The 17758-nt window shown below is 34.0% G+C and overlaps 1 long non-coding RNA gene across 1 annotated transcript; it reads right to left on the bottom strand.

Moving 5' to 3' along the window:
• Window positions 1-7936: 7936 nt before the first annotated feature.
• On the bottom strand, window positions 7937-16154 carry LOC142613554 (uncharacterized). Its single transcript, XR_012840287.1, has 2 exons — window positions 15849-16154; window positions 7937-8186 (listed from the first exon to the last, which is right to left on the bottom strand). It is a non-coding gene; the product is annotated as an uncharacterized LOC142613554 (long non-coding RNA).
• Window positions 16155-17758: the final 1604 nt, after the last annotated feature.

The following is a 17758-nucleotide window of genomic DNA, read 5'->3' as shown; positions in this document are numbered from 1 at the left end:
TAATTAGATATTTGTTAAATGGGTTTCTAAACGCTTCTAATGGATAAACGCCGTTCCAAGGCCCAACCTGATTTTTCTCAACAAAAAAAAAAAAGGCCCAACCTGATAATGACCAAATAAATAAATAAATAAATCTATTTGAGAATCAATAACAAGACCAAAATTTATCCAAAAAATAAAATAAAATAACATGACAAATATCACTAAACAAGATGTCATAAATTAACTACACTTATCACACGCGCTTTGCGTATATAATAATTCTTGTTTTTATTTATTTGTTTTTTTGGCTTAGCGATATTCTGGGTGTGTTTAGATACTGTTTTTTTGCTAAAAATTGAAAATTGAAAAAACTGTAACAAAATAATTTTTAAATGTGTGAAAAATGTCATAGAATCCATTTTTAATGAAAATTTTGCTGAAAAAGAGGTTTGTGGGTCCAGTAAACAGTGCACGGGATTCACTGGAAAAGCATAAAAGCCTTTTCTCAACAAAACAACAAGAAAAAAAAAAAAAAAAAAAAACATAGACGCAGTTTCAGCACTATCCAAACGGGTACTCTATCTAAATTTTTAAACTCTCTAAAATACCTCTATCATTTAGTTAAATAATTTTAAATTAAAAAACATAAACAGGTTAAAAGAGTAAATTACTTTTCCTAAATTTTGGGTTTTTTTCTTTATCTTCTTCATTCAGTCTAAAACTTAGGACACTATCTCTATCTCATTTTTAAACATTATTTTACGTTACCTTATCTCTTACTTTAAAAAACAAAATACACACGGTTATTTATATATCACTTTTAAACATTATAATACTAAACAAAATAAATAATTAATTAAACAAGAACTGCGCAAAGCACGTGTGTTGAGTCTAGTATATAAATAACCATGTGCATTTTTTTTTTTAAAGATAAAGGTAAGATAACGAGAAATAATGTTTAAAAATGAGATAAAGATAGTGTCCTAAGTTTTAAGCCAACTGGAGAAGATAAAGGAAAAAGCCTAAAACTTAGGAATAGTAAGGTTATCTATTTGACAATAAATTTTTGTTTTTAAAGAATCCATTTGAGAATCATTAACAAGACAAATATCACTAAATAAGATGTTATAAATATCTCCTAATTATTCACATCATATATATACTAGTCTCGTCGCATGCGCATTGAGCGTACAATAAGTTTTTTTTTTTTTTTGTCTACTGTCATAATTTTCCTTTTAAAAAAATGGATAAGTTTGTTCGGAAGATATGGATTAGTAGGAAAATATCCTTTTTTGTAGGCATTTTAAGTGGAGTTAGAGTTTTTTTTTTTTTTTTAGTTGGAGATATATTTTTATGTTAAACGTAATGTTTAGGGGTATTTCTGAATCATATAAAAGTCCAATCCAAATAGGAGAATCCTCTATTACTCTTAAGAACGGACCTAGGATTTTAAGCTAGCGGGGGCCGGAGTATAAAGAAAAAAATCATCCAAATAGGCATCCATATAGTATCAAAATATTATAAATACTCAAAATCGTTATTTCTAAATAAATTAAGATACAATCATTTACCAACAAAGATAAACAAAAACAAAATAATGTCTTTTTTTAATACTAGGCTAGCTAGGATTTTATTTTATTTTTTTTGAAGTTAGAGCATTCACATTGATGATGCTAAAAATTTTAGCTTTTAGTACCTCAAAAAATTATTTTATTTATCTTACCACCTCACTTTACAATACACCCAATATGAAATGTTCTATTTTTTTTTTTAATTTCATTCATTAAAATAATAAAGGAAGCAAGAGAAATTGAGTTTTTTAATTGAAAGAAAAGATATAATCTTAATAAAATATTGTATTTTATTATTAACAACTTGCTATAGTCAACTGGTATTTATACCAGTTTACTGTAATTACAAAAAATTTAGCTTTAGCTTTACCCGATCCATCATTCGCCTTCACGGATCCAAATAATCAAGGCATAGGGCATACGTTGGAAAAATGGTAAGAATTTCATTTTGATGACTGTAAGGACACAATTCAAATTCCCAAACCACGACTGGGAGGAAATGGGCTTGAAAGGCCTTTCTTAACAATGAATTTGTAGAGGATGGGTTTGTAATCTAGATTTCAAGGATGGCTTAGACAATTACAAAAAGAACGGACTTTGGGCCCAATGGAACAAAACAAATAATCGTTTGCAAAGAGCAAGACTGAGAATTCCTCCTCGGACTGCTTCCGAGGATAGTTTGTAATAGTATTTCTCAAGTTTGGATACAAATATTGATTATCATACACTTTTTCTTTCTCAAAAAGTCTCTCCTTTCTTCGTATGCCTTCCCTTCTATTTATATTCTTTTTCTTCTCTTCATCATCTTCCACTTTCTGGTTGCAATCCTCATTTTTGGATACTTGTCCCATCCATTCTTCCCTAAAGCCCGCTGGGATTAGGGACCAAGTTCCAAACCCTATACTCAGGTCCCACCCTTCCATCTATACAGTTAGCGTATTAATTACAGAGCTTTTAATGTATGGGCGGTGGTAGCAGCTTTATTTTAGACATTCCACCGCTCTTTCTATTGTCCTCCACATATACAGTGTATCCCCATAGTTGTAGGACTTTTTATAACCTAACTCGGGGACACTAAACTTCTCTTCCTATGTCCTCGGCTTAATATTCCGAGGACAAATCTACTCCTCGGACGTTTTGGGACATTTAAATACTCCACGATCATTTTGATGTTTTCGGATTTGGGTTTCTAGCCCAAAAGACTTCGTTGGGTCGTCCTTCATAAATTACTGGGCCCAATACCCCTACAACTATTTTAGTTTGTTTATTGGAACAAAATATTTCTACATCGATAAATACCGACATACTATTTCGGAGTAACCACTATTTTTATTTTTTATTTATTTATTTATCACAAAGATAGATAAATATAATTTTTATTATAGGCATAACTTTTGCCAGAATTTGTTCACGTGGTGAGTTGAATAGTAGAGTCATGAACCCACCACTTTCACTAGAATGCATTAAAACCCACTAGAATTCAGGGGTGACTATACGTTATAGTCAGGGGGTTCAAATGAATTCCCTGACCTGAAATTTATATATATATATATATATATATATAATATTTTTAAAAAAAAATTGTTTTGAACCCCTGCAATACAAATTTGCACACCCTCACCATGAACTTGACCCTTTTTTTTTAAGCCCAACTTAAACTTTGAAAAAGAAAAAAAAAAAAGTCTAACAGAAAATTTTAGTCTTTAATCTCAAAAATAAAAAGCCCATAAATCAAATTTTGAAAAATCATAAATTAAAAAAAAAGGCCAAATAAAACCTAAGAATTTGCTGCCTAACCTCCAAAATCTCTCATTATCCTTCTTTACTCTCCAAACCCAAAGGAAAAAAGGTTGCCTCTGCTTCACACACAAAATCTGCCGCTACATAGGCATAGCCCCCACAATCTGCTGCCGCCTGGACGGCCCCTAATCTGTCGCTGCTTGGTCTACCTTCTGCCGCCACTTGATCTGGTTTTTCAGGTCTCTCTTTCTCTCTTTCTTTCACTGTGAGAGTGTGTTTATAGTGTTTTGATATACTCTTTCATTGAATCTGTGTGAGTGAATCACCGTGTGTGTGTGTGTTTGATTTTTTTTTTTTTTTTTTGTTGAGTTTTGAATCTTGGACCGTGTGTGTGGGGGGGGGGGGTGTGGGGTTATAGTGTTCTGATTTTTGTTGTGAGTTTTGAGTCTCTCTGAGTCTGACCGTGTGTGTGGGCTTGTTGGGGGTTAATGGGTTATAGTGTTTTGATTTGCTTTACTGTTGCAGTGTTGACGTAAGTCAGTAAAAGCGGTTATATTGATTTGATATTGTTGGGTATATTTCAATAATTTACTTTTGTGATAAAGCAAAAGAAACCATACACAGATCTAAAAATAAGCAATAATACAAATACTGAATATATATATATATATATATATATATATATATATATATATATAAATATATATATATAAAGAGAAATCTGCAAATAATTAAAACTCACAGACCAAATGCGTGAAGGATGAACAATTCAGATCAAGTCTTGTGTATGACACAATCTCCTTAAAGCAGATTTCGCCCCTCACACAATCACTGTGATGCTTTGAGACTCACGAACGTCTGCCTCCCAGGATAAAATAATCTACAGCACGAAAACGTAGCACACAAGGTCATGCTCTGCGAATTACTCAATGTCTCTTTCTCTCTCTTTGACATAAAATGAAATGCACAAACTATTCTCACTGGGAGAGTTTTCTTTAAAAGTAGTTTTTATGAATGAGAAACTATGAAAATAATAAAATATTATTATTTGGACAAGTAGGCCCAGTCCACATATGCCAAAGGCCCAATCCAATGTCCAACTCATGAGCATATAAACTCATATATTACCTCTTTCCTTTCCTATTTAGAACTCAAGATTTTCACCACTTTTAATAACATCTTCAAGTGAACATAGAAAATATCAATTTTCTTATTCAGTCCATGCTATTTTTCCAACAAATGTAAAGTTGAGTAAGGAGTTGTCTTGTGCACTTTGACTAAATTTGTGACTTACTATTTGACTAAATTTGTGACTTGTGAGTAGTTTTTTAATTTTGCTGAGTGTGACTTGTGAGTGGTTGTTGGCTTTGTGACTTGGTCAATACATTAATACTAAAGGACAATAAAAATATAAAATATTTAAAGAATTGTAAACTTATAAATTAAAGAATTGCAAAAAAATCACTTAACAACAATAATTAATATTTTTATATATTGAATAAGGAAAAAAATATGTCAAATGAACTTATAATTTATTTTTTATCCTTTTGCTAGTACTATGGACAAATTTGTAATAAGGAAAACCCGTAAGTCACAAGATTCTTATTGACCCCCTAAGACAAAAATCCTGAAGCCGCCCCTGCTTGAATTTGAGTTGAGGTGAAATGGAGTTGTTTATTATACCAGTTTTATGATTGAAGTGGAATATTTCAAGTGCTCTGAATGGAATGGAATTTCTAACATTAGTTGGAATGTCATTCCACTTAGATAATGTGTGCATGACATAATTAACTCAACAATAAGTGAAGGCCAACCATATGGCTAGACAATCTTAAGTGCCTACACCTTCCTAGTAATGTACCCTAGCCTCGGGCCTTAGCCTAACTAATGTTCCTTTGCACATGGGGATGGGGTTCAACCGTTCAAGTGGTTCTCAACCCACACAAAATTTAATGGCTACTCCTTCTCTTTACTTTGGCCCATGAGATTTATGGCGCACTCTCATGCTCATATCTAGGATAGGTCCATACCCGGAAACCTGACGCCGCTTCACACTAGTCCATCATTGTAGACCTCACAAACCCAAAGGTGAAAGTCCCAACCTTAGCCAACATACCAAATTCCCATGACCCATCCACCACAAGCCCACCAAATCATAATCTACCTACCCTACCGCTCAAGAAGTTTATTAGTTGATGAGTTGTGGGTTCATGATTATGGAGGTGTTGATGATTTGAAGGAATTATAAAATGCATAATTGTGGGAATATATTCAGCGACTTCTCAATTTGTAACCAGCACCCACCTTTGTGAGTTTGCAAATATTTTCAAACTAAAGTTTGACTCCAAACCAATCTTGACCTCGATTTAAGGGTTCAAACCCTCACTAGGAGATCTTTCTCTCAAGGGATATATAGAGAAGTGTTTGCTAGGCCATTGTTAGGTGTTAGAGAGAGAGAGAAATAATTAAATGCCAAATGGCTATGACATGATTTTTTTTTTTGCAACTTAAGATGCATTTTTAGTAGTATTTAATCTTTTTTTTATATAATCAAGTGACACGTAAGTCATCTATTAGCCTCATTAGCATTTTCTATTACGAAGATAATGATAATGACAAAAATGAAACAATATCTAAAATATCAAGGACTAAAACGAAACACTAGAAAAGATCAAGACCAAAATAAAAACATAAATTTAGGAGCAGTGCTAGGTATCCAAAAAAATTACACAACATTGGAACACCACGAATATAACCTTTTTCCTAGCACTAAGAATATGCCACAAAGCAATTGTCAATTTTTTTTTCTTTTGTACCTTTTGGTCCAACTCTATATATATATAAAATAGAAATTTTACTCTAACGAATCTAACATAATCTTACATATGTGAAATTTCCTCTTAAAAACGTGAAACTCCAGCCCTTGCTCCCTACATTCCATAAAAACTTTGTAACATTACTACCATTTTTATTTCAAGACTTGGATAAACATGAACTCATGAATTAGATTGCATTCACTATGTAGATGCGCCAATGCTACCAATATTGCTTCACATAAAGATGTCAAATTATTGCATTCAAAGGTTAATTAGTCAGTCTCACAATAAAGATGTCAAATAAATATGTCAAATTTTATGTCTTGAAGTTTCATACCGTTTTGATAGTTGGCTTTCCGCCTTTCCATTAGTTTTTTGTTGACATGTTAATCAAATACCACGTAAGCTTGTCATATGTGACAAATAGATCAATAAAATTGTGACATGTGGATTTACCTATTAATATAATTAAATAATTTACAAAATTTTTAAAATACTTTAAATAAATCCTAAAATCTGAAATAAAATAGAAATTTTCCCAAACATGATGAACAAACCAAATTTCCTCTTGAAGAGTTAACCAAATCCAAAAAAAAAAAAAATCTAAGAAAATTTTGGCCAATGTACCACAAGAAATTTAAACCCAACAACAAAGCAAGCAACAATCCTTTCGAACTCATAAATTCTCATCAAACAAATGAAACAATAGAGATTTAGGAACCCATGTAGCCCCACGAATACATCAAACCTAGAAACTTTGAACCTTACCCATTTCGAGCCAACCTTGAACCCATCTACTTTGAACCAATCATCTCAAACTAAGCCACCTTAAACCCAGCCTCACTTGGCAAACAAAGCTTCATCTCAAATCTAGTTTCACTTCATGAACCTAGCCATCACCCAAACCCATCAAACCCAAAACATCAAAACTCAAACAAATCTCATCTCCAGCTCAAACCTTAACCCAAACCCAACTTGTTGGCAGGCTGATTTGTCTAGATGGTTTGGATCTAAGATGGTGGTTGTACTTGCAAGGTTCAGCCATGGATAAACTTGAGAGAGAATCGAGCTTAGGAGAGAGAAACCAGCAAGAGGAGAGAGAGAGAGAGAGAGAGCCATCCGTTTGTGGCTCACGATGGTCGCTAGCGGTGAAAGGGGGTTTGGCTACATGAAGCTCAATCATCGCCACCCAATTTGCTCAGTGCCTCTATGGGTGATCTAGGTTTGGGTTGTCTTTGGTTTTGGGTTGTAGGTTTGCTCATCACTCTCTATCTCTCACTCTGCTCAGTGTTCAAGTCTGGAATACTTGATTTGCTCATCTCTCTCTCTTTACAAATTGAATTATTTTATCTTTAGTTTTTAGTTTAATTATTTTTTAAAAAGTTTTTATTCTAATTTAGGTTATTTATTACTTCATAGACTTAACTGACATATCGGCAAAAGAACTAACGGATGGGCCAATTATTAAAACGATACGAAACTTCAAGGTGTAAAATTCAAAAACTCTCAAACTTCAATATATGGTTTGCAATTTGCCACTTTTTTTTAATAACTTGATAGTTAGGAATGAGAAGATTTGAACTCTCAATGTTTCTAATAAAAACACTAAGAAATGCCAATCAATTAAGCTACAAGCACTTGCAATAACAATCACAATGGTGGAATTACAAAACCAGAGCTAATCCGGATGGTGGAGTTGCATGGCCTCTTTAGCAGATAGTAGATACAACACAATGGCCAATATCTATATATTTCGCACGACCGGAATGATACAAGCTGCTTTAGGACATAAAAATTCAAGATCAATTTCCTCACGTGCACTAGTAATGTTTTAGAAATCATAGAACGCTGACTTTTTAGTTTTTACAATTTATGGTCATACAAAGGTCCAGACAATTGATTCATGTAATACACAAGTTCTAGAAGCACACAGGAGTTTTCTTTTTTATTTTTTTTCAGTTTTATGCTTTTTTTTTTTCAATGACAGATAAAATCAACTCGAGTCAGATGGAGGCTTTTCCTTTGGATGTTTGGAGGAATAGTGATCACCAAGTTGGTTCTGATTTGCTAGTTGCACCTGAAAATTTAATTCACCACAAGAGTGTAGCTTAGCATATCACATAAAAGAACGCCAGGTATGTGCATGGGAAAATGCTGTCGCACACAAACACACCCCAAAAAACAACTGAAACAAGAGTTGAAAATCGTGACTTCAAGTCAATTCCAATTGTTTTTAAATCGTGACTCTCAAGTCATGATTTCAGTTTTTATTGGGAATGTGTAAATTTGTGTAATTGTGTAATAAACACCACCCCTTGTAAAAAATTCATAAAATCAGATGAACACAACGGCACTAGCTTTACCACTATCAGAATCAAGTCTTTATTCTAAGAAATGTAGAAAATCTTGCAGCCATGTGACAACAGATGTGAACACATATCATGACACGTGATCCTTTGGAAATAAAAAAAAATGCAAAAAGACCAGAATTTAGGTCAAAATCAAACTACCTCATGTTCTTCTAATTGAAATTAGAAACCCCTAAAAATATTGAATCATGTGCATAGCATGTGATAGAATTTTCAGTCCATTGAGTAGGTTGAAATGTGAGGGAATGACCAATTTTTGCTCATTTCTACAATCTAAGGAATTTCTAATTTCAAATTTGAAGAATATGCAGTCAATTTGATTTTAACCCAAAGTTCAGAGTGTTATTGCATTTTTCCCAAATTCATTTTAACTGTCATCAATGAGGACACGTCCCCTCAAATGAAATGAGTCTAGTTTGCTTCCAAAATTTTAGGCACTAGACAATTGACAAACCATCTTGTTTTCAGCATCAATGGTTTATTACATATCAATGAAAAATGATCTATTATAGAGATAATATCCAAAAATACCCCTTCAAATAACAAGTCTGTCCATAAAACCGTTCAAAAAATATCTCAATCCTGCAACTTTTTATTTATTTATTTTTTATTTTTCTCTCAGTAATTCTCAACCCAGCAATATTTCAAAATATGTCTGGAAAATAAAACATGTCTTAACCTTCTGTTTGTAACCAAGATCAATTCCACATTGTTGCAGGGAAATGGAGGGCAGTGTTGTGATGATGGTTACCATTTCTTATAAATCAATCTTAATAAGGAACATGAGAAGGGAGAATACTTATTGTAGAAAATGAAAATTCTTTGGCTTGCTAAGGGTTTGGTTAATGATGGTTGAGAAAAATATTTGGCTTTATTAGGATTTGTGTTGCAGGGCAAAGGTTGGAAAATAGGAACAGGCTTGGTGGTGATTCCAAGCACCCTATGAAGCCTAGGGTTCCATACATATTCTAGGTGGTGAAACCTAGTATTTGTCCTGCTCTTCTCTTCTTTTTCCTTATTTATATATTCCAACCCTTTTCTTGCATCAGTTTGTTTGCTCTTCTTTCTTTTTCCTTATTTCCATCTTCCAGCATTTGTTTCCATGATCGTGGAGATAAATGAAGGTTTAACAGTGTTCTATTTTGGGTTTGAGAGAGAAATTAAAGTTTTTAAATCTTTTGATTTCATGAAAAATTTGGACAGTTGATAGAAATGAGCCTTAAGTCTCAAAACTTTTAAGTCAACTATAAATAATAAAATAATCCAGGTAGACATATGCATTCTTATTTACTCCTAGTCAATATCATACCCTTTCTCACCTCCTTATCCTTAATTGACATCTCTTTTTTTTACTACTACTACCAATATTTTTTTAGTCTTTTTTTGTACTTTTGATATGCTGGTGCTACTTTGCATTTAGCAGTTTTTTGAACACACGTCTTTCTTACCTATCAAAAAAAAAAAAAATTATATCATTTTTTTCTAACTAATGCATTAACATTAGTCTATAATGCATAAAAATCAGTATCGTTTGCACATGACCAAATCATCTCATGTGATTCTCCTTCATCTTTTCATCAATAAGAGCTATTCCTATCTTTAAACAAACTTTTTTATTTTGTATCCTATTTTTCTTCTTGATTAGATCTTGAAAGGTTCTTGAATAGAGTTTGATGTTTAAGGGTTTAAGTAGGTGATGCAAGGAGGAGAGAGAACAGTTTTTTTTTTTCTTATTCATTTTTGAAAGTCAATTGTATTTTTATGGGCATTGAATTTTATTTTAGATCTTAGTAGTTAATTACATTATTAGTACTTAATTTCCTAGGGTTGAAGGCATTTTTGTAATTCAATAATTGAGATTTCCTAAGTCAACTAGAATTAGGGTTTTGTTTTAGTAGTCTATATAAGCACAATATTGTACTCCAACAAAGACACTAAATAAATTTCTTTTGGAATATTTTCAATGGTCTGGTGCTGACTCTTGCCAAACCTAGGTATTGACTCTTAAAGGTTTTCTATCCTACTTGCTGCTGCCTCCAAGCAACCCTAGGTGTCAAATCCTATGTGATTTTTATACTTTCTCTCTCTCTCTCTCTCTCTCTCTCTTTTTCTTTTTTTCATGTTGCAACAAATTTTTATTTTGTCTTACGGTAGTAGGGTTAGATAACAAAAATATTGGATCTTGAATGAGTTTGATGGCTTTTGGGGGGGTTTTTTTGGCATTTAGCATTAATTTTCTAGCAATTTCGTTAGTTGTCAAGTTTTTGAAACTATTTTGTAACTAGCATCTCAAGCCTCTAAGACTTGAGTTTTGTGACAAAATTAGAGCCTTTAAGACTTGAGTTTTAATAGAGCAAACAAGGAGAAGAAGAATATCTGAAGAAGGAAGAAGAAGAAGATGAAGATCTGGAGAACAGATAAGGGTATAGCCCTATCCAACGGTGGATTTTTTTCTTCTAAATCAAATTACCACCACTTGCAACTTGAGTCTTAGAGACTCTAGTTCCATTATTGAACTCAAGTTTCAGAGCCTTGAGATGCTAGTTTACTAAATAGTTTTGCAAACTTGACAACAGACTATAATGTTTTGAAAATAATGTTAAATGCCAAAAAATCCGCTTTTTGGTGTTAAACCAGTGAATAAAGCAAGAAACAAAGAAAAATAAACTATAGGCAGTCACACCTAGGTTTTTTAATTGACCGCACATTGGAAGGAAAAGGCAATCACCCTCCAAGCTTTAAAATAGCCATTGGATTTTTATTAAATTCAATCTCTCTACTTTTTTTTTTTTTTATTGAATACATAAAAACACTCTTATAGGCCATTGCCAATACCACTCCCAAAAGGACTAGGACTCCTAGATTACATTTTCCTAAGAAGACTTTGAGTCCCAATAATAACAAAAGTAATTAAAAACTTCTAAACAAAATCGATAGAGGACTAAAACATAAAATAAGACTCATTGGCCTCTAAAACAACCCACTACAACACGGTCTAGAAATTTTTAAAATTACCAAACTACCCTTAGTTGAGTTAAAACCTTTTTAAAATTGAACCAACAACTTTCCAACCAAAAGAAACTTGGTACTAAGGGTCTGTTTGGATACCGTTCATTTTGCTGAAAACTAATAATAATAATAATAATAATAATAATAATAATAATAATAATAATAAAGTTACTGTTCATAATAAAGTTACTGTTCATAAGCCTAAATGCATGGTTCATGGACCATGAACAGTGCAAGAGGAGTTGTCTAGGGAAAAAAAAAAAAAAACGCAAACGCAAGAGAAATTAACGCAATCAAAACACTCATTAAGACTCAATAATAAGTAAAGCAGCTTATAAAAGGAGCAAAGAAGCCCCAAATTGAAACTAGACCACAGTTCTTGAATCTTCTAATATTTAATCTTGTTTTTCCTTAAAACTCTTTATTGTATGCATTAATCCTACTTATCCATCCTAACATTCTCTTTTCAACTACATTTATTTTATGAACATGTTGCCTCCTAATAGCCCAACATTCATTTCCATAGAGTATAACTAGTCTTACAACTAGTTATATAGTAGTCTCATAGAAATTCAGTGTAGTCTAATTAAATTTTGCCTTTAACTTCATAGGTATTCTACGATCACACAATACTCCTTATATTTTTATCCACCTAGCTCCTATCCTATAATTCACATTCCCTTCAATCTATAGTCTATACATCCTTATGAATTATTGATCCCCGAGATAATGAAAGTATGCACTCTTTAATATCTCCTGAACATTAAGTTTGATAACCCCTACATCACTGATTCTACTTATACTAAAATAATCCATGCACTCTATTATAGTCCTACTTAACCTGAAACCTTTATATCCTAAAGCATCCCTATATATCTTCAACTTTGCGTGACTCAATGTCTAGTCTCATCAACTAAAATCATATCATAAGTAAAAAGCATACACCAAGGAATTTCATTCTGAATTGATCTAGTAGGCTCATCCACAACCAGTACAAAGAAATAAGGGCTAAAAGTTGATCCTTGATGCAAACTTACTGTAAGAGGAAATTCACTTGTGATGTCTCCATTTGTTCTCATACTAGTTACAGGACTGTCATATATATTATCACCTTAACATACCTTAAGTACTTTAAGTTTAAGGTAGTCCTATCCATTTTAGGTCTATAAGAACACCTAAAATAACACTATCAGGAAGTAGTACAAAGGGTTTAAGGTATATAGTATCCTTAATCACCTTTCGACTTATCCATCTCAACATTCTCATTTCAATTACACGCATTGTTGCTTTATAGCCCAACATAAAGTACCACATACTGCCTGGCATAACACCACCCCCCACCCCCAACCCCCAAAAAAAGGGAGGCTTGATTTTGAAAGAGAGGATTAAGGACTTTAAGAGAAAGGAGTGAAAGCAGGAGCCCAGAGAGAGAGAGAGAGAGAGAGAGAGAGAGAGAAGTTGGATCTGAAATCGGATTTGACTTTGGCCTTGATAAGGTGTGTACATGTGTATCAACCATGTGAAAAGCCAGAAAGTTACAATTGATTGTCAATTCTTGTGTGTGTAATTTTTTTGTTGGCTCAAATACATTGTTGGTCCTTAAAGTTTAGCACATGAGCAATTTTAGTCCCTAAAATTTGAAGTGATCGCTTTTAATCCCTTAGATGACTTGGCCAAATTAAAAACTGACATGTTATCACTCTATAGGGACTAAAAATGATCATGTAAAGTTTTTTAGGTACTAAAATCAATCACTTTAAGTTTTAAAGACTAAAAGCAATCATTTTAAATTTGTAATACAAGTGATCACTCTTAACTTCAGGGACTAAAATCACTCATGAGCAAAAATTTAGGGACCAATAATGTATTTTTACCCTTTCTTTTCATAAGTAATAATATTATCCGTCCAAATCCCTTGAAATCCTATCCCCTTCTCCCAAAAACCAAAAAGATCATCCAAAGAAGGATTGCAACCCCCCTTCTCTTCCTGTATCCTTTCTATCCTCTCCCTCCTTCCAAACATAACCTTAGGAAGGAGAAGGAAATCAAGCTTTAAAAGTTGTGAAAAATCTCTTTATTAAACTCTCTACCTGAATTTGATAGATCACAGAGATAGCTTTACCAGCCTATTGCCAATCTTATTACTACAAGAACAGGATTATAAACTAATTAAAAAATTATACCCTGTGCAGATAGCTCCTCTTTCCTCAGGGTCTAAGAAAAGTGGTTAATAGGGCAGTCTTTCCCCAATTTTTTAGAGAGGTGGTTGGTATGCAAACTTAAAAAGAAAAGCAATTAGAAAACCGGCTATGGAGGAAACTTCTAAAACTGAAATAATACTCATTTACATGTGGTACAACCCATTCCAGCATATTCAGAATTACCAGAGTTCCCCTTACTGAGCAATATTTGACAAAGCTTAATTAAGATAATGCCTGTAGTCTGATGCTAAGAAACATAGAAATAAGACTCAATTAACTAGACAAATTCATAGGGTTCCAGGTAGCCAAAACATAGAAATAACTCAAATAAGACTCAACCAACCAGCCAAATTCATATGGTTACAACAAGGCCACCTTATTATATTGGGGTAATAATTTGAAAACATTTCATCTTCAAGCTTGCTATTCTAAGAGCTTCTCCCTGATTGGAAGACTCTTGCCTTCCTGCCCCACTTTTTTACAGACATATCAAAGTGGTCACATTTACATACTTAAACATATAGTCATGCTTTTTTTAATGAATTTATAACATAGTTAATGTCCACCTTCCTGCTTCCTGCAAAATATGACACTCATTTCTGCATCCACAGATCATAAATTATTAACCAACTTTTCAAGTATTATGACCCTACTTCATATCTAACTCCTGCAACAGCAAACAAATTTACCAGATTGTCACATATAAACCTTGTACTTCATTCACAATACTCCTTTCACACCATATTCTTGTAGTATCAGCAATATGACCATATCTCTACATAGGCCTGACTGCTGACATCAATCTCTAGTTGTCAAAGCAGGAGCACTTGGAGTGAAGGGTTTTAGGCCTATTAGTTCCTCTCTCTTTTTTCAACAAGTAACGCCAATTGGTTTTATGGTTTCGAACCCTAGATTTCTTATTTTGAAGATAAAAGATTTTACCAGTTGAGCTAATTAGAACCCACCCTATTCGTTTGCTGGTAGTATCAATGAAATTTTGGCCAAAATTTTGGCAAATAGATTGAAGGGGTATTGGGAGACATTGTGTGACACACAAAATGCATTTAATCAAGACAATGAGGTTCCTCATAGCTAATGAATGTTTGGATAGTCATTTGAAATCTGGTAAACCTAGCGTTTCTGGGTAGACATGATGTGGAAAAGGCTTATGGCAGAGTCAACTAAATTTTTATTTATTTATCTGTCACCACGATGCTGCTTTGTGGAAAATCCTATCTAGACGAATGGCACCCTAAGTGGCTTTTTTAATAGCAGTAGGGGGTTACATTAGGTGGATCCACATAATATAATTACTCTTTTTTTAGATTCAGTTCCACATAGCTTTTAGCTCGGCATATACAATCACAATGTGGTTTCCAGTTTCCTTTTACAATTTAAATGCACCTACTTGACAACTTTGCTTGCACAATATGGATACTGCAAAAAATACAAGAAAGACTAACAAAAACTCTAAACAGTCCACAGTACAAAAAGTATCAAATGTCTAAGTCCACTCATATGGGGTCTTCAAAAATAAGAATCGACTAAACGGAGTAACGCTACATACACAACATTTTTCACAACACGCTTAAATTGTCAATTTTTTACTGGTTTTCATTTGCGTCCACCACTAACGTCACTTTTTTTATTTAGCATTAACAACTTGCCACCTCTTAATATTTTTTGTGTCCAGTTATTGATTTCTAAATCAAGTGTAGAAGCAAGGTCAAGGGGCCGTTTGGTAGTGTTGTTCTGGTATCGTTGTTTGTATTTTTTAGAAATACATATAAATACGTGAAAATACGTATAATATTGTTTAAACACTGTCAACTGATGCTCGAAACACCTTACCAAACAGCCTCATAGCATCTTAAGCAACAGTTTTCAATTTTTAACTAATATTACAAGTATTTCTACCTGCACGTATTTCCAAAACATACAAACAAGAATAACAAACGGCCCCCAAATTTCTCGAGCAAGCAAGAGGTGGCAATTGAGGTACAAGCTGTTTGGGGGCAGAAGTGAAAGATGATGATTGTTTTGTACCAAGTTCTACTTCCTTTTCCCAATATTCATCATAGATAATCTCAAACATAGGCATAACAATAACAATAAGAATAGTTGATTATGGCAGATCTGGGTCGTCGGAGAGAGAAATACCTTACAGATTGGACAGGTGACTTTGAGAGCAACGGCTCTGGCCTCAAACTGAGACCCTTTTGCCTTCTGATTCTTCTCCGCATTTCGTTTCTGTGCTTCGATCTTCTGCTTTCCCCGAGTCATCTCTCTCTCTCTCTCTCTCTCTCTCTTTTCCCTTTCTTAATTAAATGGTTCGGAATTACCTTCGGTATCTATCTATCACTGTATGAGTATGACTTCTTCTTCTTTTTTTTTTTCTTTTTTTTGAGAAACAAGGGAAAGGGGTTGAGTATGACTTTATTATAGAGAATTGATTTTTTTTTTTTTAATGAGTCATTAGTATTTTGGTGACTCTCATAAAAGATTGTTTACCAAAAAAAAAAGGACTCCTAAAGACAAGATGGTTTATATTTAATTTATTTATCTTTTATATATACAAGCCCTGGCTTAGCTCCCTTTTTGGCCCAATCCTTGCCCAAATTGACTTAACAATATCAAAAAAATCCAGCAACTTCCTATTACAATCTTACATAAATCTTCACCCACCCCTTAGAATAATCTTTTGGGCCCACCTTACAAAAAAGGCATAATCCTTTGTACAAAAAAAAAACACAATATTTTCACAACAGATTTTAAGTATTGGGTTTGTAAGTGCGCATTCGCACCAGAACAAGCAGTTACCCAATGCTTAAACAATAAGAATTTGTAGAGTGTGAAACCCGCGTTAGAAGTATATGAGGATTCAATGACAAACTAAAGATTGCAAGTAATTAAAAACAACAAGGAATATTGTAATCTGCCTCCTGACGTAAGCCAGCTCTTATATTATATCCCACCCTTTGTCTTTTGTCTTTTTAGGTTACAAAAAGTTCCGTCCCTATTTCTGTTCTAGGTCCTTCCTTAAATACTCTTCTTTTTTCATACTTTATACACGTGTTGCCCCAACTCCTGCCTTAGCCTAGATATTTCTTTTCTTAATGCCTTTGAACAGTAACTAGAAGTTTCCCTTCCACTGTTCAAGTGTCACCTCCCCATTAATGCGGCCAGGGTGGTAGGTGCAGGGTCTTTAATGTGGAGGTAGCAGCCTTTACTTTTGATATTCTTCCAACATCGGCGCTTCTAGGACATTCAAGGGTTCTCTCCCTTTAACCATTGGTCTTGACCGTGTCATTCCCTAACCTTTACCATGAAGTCTCAGGTTCTCTGATGTCAGTCCGAGGGGAAATTCATCCTCGGCTGGATCCTCGGATCCTCGGCGTATAGGCCGACCCATAGCACCAACAGTCTCTAACCCCAGGGTCAGGTCGGCCTTCCTTAACAAGGCCCAAAAAGCCCACGTTCCCACCAGGATCCTTTTGCCCCACACAATAGCCCCTCAAAACTCTAATTTTCGACATCCGAGGAGAAAAATAGGGTTTTGATCTAACGAGGATCCCCTCTATACACTTTATAAGTGATGGCACGTGTGGAAATCGTTTCGCGTCCCAGAAGATGACATTTGGCTGTTTTATTTTAAAAAACGCGCGCATTTATTACTGTAAGTTACTCTTTGTCTGCCACGTTCAACGGTGAGATGGGCATCCAACGGTTCTCATTACTCCACGAAATTTTAGGCGGGACAGACATAATTTCGAGGCCGCCCTTTCGCACGTCGTGACGCTTCGGGAACCTGCGCCTTCATTTAAGTCATCAGGGATCAATCCCATCAAAACAACAACAATCATTCTTCATCAGCAGAAAACCGTGGAAACCCGTACCTTCAACTTTGTAAGTTCTTACTCTCTCTATTCTTGACCTTTTCTCCTCGGATACAGTCCTCGGCTGTCTTCGTAAACACCCTCCCCTTTAGGGTTTAACCTTTCGTTCTTTTCTAATGGGTAAGTTTAAGTGTCTAGTTGATACCGCCGCTGGGATGGAAGGCTTTAGAGCTA

The sequence above is a fragment of the Castanea sativa genome, chromosome 10 (genome assembly GCF_040712315.1).
Source record: "Castanea sativa cultivar Marrone di Chiusa Pesio chromosome 10, ASM4071231v1".
Classification (NCBI taxonomy): Eukaryota; Viridiplantae; Streptophyta; class Magnoliopsida; order Fagales; family Fagaceae; genus Castanea; species Castanea sativa.
Note: the sequence above shows the minus strand (reverse complement) of the source record. Positions and strands in the feature narration are given on the sequence as shown.